Below are 3,144 nucleotides of genomic sequence, written 5' to 3'. Positions count from 1 at the left end.
GGAGTTTCGGAGTTTTGGAGTTTCGGAGTTTTGCAGTTTTGGAGTTTTGGAGTTTCGGAGTTTTGGAGTTTTGGAGTTTCGGAGTTTTGCAGTTTTGGAGTTTTGCAGTTTTGGAGTTTTGGAGTTTTGGAGTTTCGGAGTTTTGGAGTTTTGGAGTTTCGGAGTTTCGGAGTTTTGGAGTTTCGGAGTTTTGGAGTTTTGGAGTTTTGGAGTTTCGGAGTTTCGGAGTTTTGGAGTTTTGGAGTTTTGGAGTTTTGGAGTTTCGGAGTTTTGGAGTTTTGGAGTTTGGGAGTTTCGGAGTTTCGGAGTTTCGGAGTTTCGGAGTTTTGGAGTTTTGGAGTTTCGGAGTTTCGGAGTTTTGGAGTTTTGGTGTTTTGGAGTTTCGGAGTTTCGGAGTTTCGGAGTTTCGGAGTTTTGGAGTTTTGGAGTTTTGGAGTTTCGGAGTATCGGAGTTTTAGGAGTTTCGGAGTTTTGGAGTTTTGGAGTTTTGGAGTTTCGGAGTTTCGGAGTTTCGGAGTTTTGGAGTTTTGGAGTTTTGGAGTTTCGGAGTTTTGGAGTTTTGGAGTTTCGGAGTTTTGGAGTTTTGGAGTTTCCGAGTTTCGGAGTTTTGGAGTTTTGGAGTTTTGGAGTTTTGGATTTTGGAGTTTCGGAGTTTTGGAGTTTTGGAGTTTTGGAGTTTTGGAGTTTTGGAGTTTCGGAGTTTTGGAGTTTTGGAGTTTTGGAGTTTCGGAGTTTCGGAGTTTCGGAGTATTGGAGTTTTGGAGTTTTGCAGTTTTGGAGTTTTGGGGTTTTGGAGTTTCGGAGTTTTGGAGTTTTGGAGTTTTCGAGTTTCGGAGTTTTGGAGTATTGGAGTTTTGGAGTTTTGGAGTTTCGGAGTTTTGGAGTTTTGTAGTTTTGTAGTTTTGGAGTTTCGGAGTTTCGGAGTTTTGGAGTTTTGGAGTTTTAGAGTTTCGGAGTTTCGGAGTTTCAGAGTTTCGGAGTTTTGGAGTATTGGAGTTTTGGAGTTTTGGAGTTTCGGAGTTTTGGAGTTGTGGAGTTTTGTAGTTTTGGAGTTTCGGAGTTTCGGAGTTTTGGGGTTTTGGAGTTTTGGAGTTTCGGAGTTTCGGAGTTTCGGAGTTTCGGAGTTTCGGAGTTTTGGAGTTTCGGAGTTTCGCAGTTTTGGAGTTTTGGAGTTTCGGAGTTGTGGAGTTTCGGAGTTTTGCAGTTTTGGAGTTTTGGAGTTTCGGAGTTTTGGAGTTTTGGATTTTGGAGTTTCGGAGTTTTGGAGTTTTGGAGTTTTGGAGTTTCGGAGTTTTGGAGTATTGGAGTTTTGGAGTTTTGGAGTTTCGGAGTTTTGGAGTTTTGTAGTTTTGTAGTTTTGGAGTTTCGGAGTTTCGGAGTTTTGGAGTTTTGGAGTTTTAGAGTTTCGGAGTTTCGGAGTTTCAGAGTTTCGGAGTTTTGGAGTATTGGAGTTTTGGAGTTTTGGAGTTTCGGAGTTTTGGAGTTGTGGAGTTTTGTAGTTTTGGAGTTTCGGAGTTTCGGAGTTTTGGGGTTTTGGAGTTTTGGAGTTTCGGAGTTTCGGAGTTTCGGAGTTTCGGAGTTTTGGAGTTTTGGAGTTTTGGAGTATTGGAGTTTTGGAGTTTTGCAGTTTCGGAGTTTTAGAGTTTCGGAGTTTCGGAGTTTCGGAGTTTTGGAGTTTCGGAGTTTTGGAGTCTTGGAGTTTTGGAGCTTTGGAGTTTTGGAGTTTCGGAGTTTTGGAGTTTTGGAGTTTCGGAGTTTTGGAGTTTCGGAGTTTTGGAGTTTTGGAGTTTTGGAGTTTTGGAGTTTTGGAGTTTCGGAGTTTTGGAGTTTTGGAGTTTTGGAGTTTTGGAGTTTCGGAGTTTTGGAGTTTTGGAGTTTTGGAGTTTCGGAGTTTCGGAGTTTCGGAGTTTCGGAGTATTGGAGTTTTGGAGTTTTGCAGTTTTGGAGTTTTGGAGTTTTGGAGTTTCGGAGTTTTGGAGTTTTGGAGTTTTGGAGTTTTGGAGTTTCGGAGTTTTGGAGTATTGGAGTTTTGGAGTTTTGGAGTTTCGGAGTTTTGGAGTTTTGTAGTTTTGTAGTTTTGGAGTTTCGGAGTTTCGGAGTTTTGGAGTTTTGGAGTTTTAGAGTTTTAGAGTTTCGGAGTTTCGGAGTTTCAGAGTTTCGGAGTTTTGGAGTATTGGAGTTTTGGAGTTTTGGAGTTTCGGAGTTTTGGAGTTGTGGAGTTTTGTAGTTTTGGAGTTTCGGAGTTTCGGAGTTTTGGGGTTTTGGAGTTTTGGAGTTTCGGAGTTTCGGAGTTTCGGAGTTTCGGAGTTTCGGAGTTTTGGAGTTTCGGAGTTTCGCAGTTTTGGAGTTTTGGAGTTTCGGAGTTTTGGAGTTTCGGAGTTTTGCAGTTTTGGAGTTTTGGAGTTTCGGAGTTTTGGAGTTTTGGAGTTTCGGAGTTTTGCAGTTTTGGAGTTTTGCAGTTTTGGAGTTTTGGAGTTTTGGAGTTTCGGAGTTTTGGAGTTTTGGAGTTTCGGAGTTTCGGAGTTTTGGAGTTTCGGAGTTTTGGAGTTTTGGAGTTTTGGAGTTTCGGAGTTTCGGAGTTTTGGAGTTTTGGAGTTTCGGAGTTTTGGAGTTTTGGAGTTTTGGAGTTTCGGAGTTTCGGAGTTTCGGAGTTTTGGAGTTTTGGAGTTTTGGAGTTTCGGAGTTTTGGAGTTTTGGAGTTTCGGAGTTTTGGAGTTTTGGAGTTTCCGAGTTTCGGAGTTTTGGAGTTTTGGAGTTTTGGAGTTTTGGATTTTGGAGTTTCGGAGTTTTGGAGTTTTGGAGTTTTGGAGTTTTGGAGTTTTGGAGTTTCGGAGTTTTGGAGTTTTGGAGTTTTGGAGTTTCGGAGTTTCGGAGTTTCGGAGTTTCGGAGTATTGGAGTTTTGGAGTTTTGCAGTTTTGGAGTTTTGGGGTTTTGGAGTTTCGCAGTTTTGGAGTTTTGGAGTTTTCGAGTTTCGGAGTTTTGGAGTATTGGAGTTTTGGAGTTTTGGAGTTTCGGAGTTTTGGAGTTTTGTAGTTTTGTAGTTTTGGAGTTTCGGAGTTTCGGAGTTTTGGAGTTTTGGAGTTTTAGAGTTTCGGAGTTTCGGAGTTTCAGAGTTTCGGAGTTTTGGAGTATTGGAGTTTTGG

Source organism: Amblyomma mixtum, unplaced genomic scaffold, assembly GCF_055824585.1.
Source record: "Amblyomma mixtum isolate Tamu unplaced genomic scaffold, ASM5582458v1 scaffold_12, whole genome shotgun sequence".
NCBI classification, from domain to species: domain Eukaryota; kingdom Metazoa; phylum Arthropoda; class Arachnida; order Ixodida; family Ixodidae; genus Amblyomma; species Amblyomma mixtum.
The sequence above is the reverse complement of the archived record's forward strand: the minus strand, read 5'-3'. Positions refer to the sequence as shown.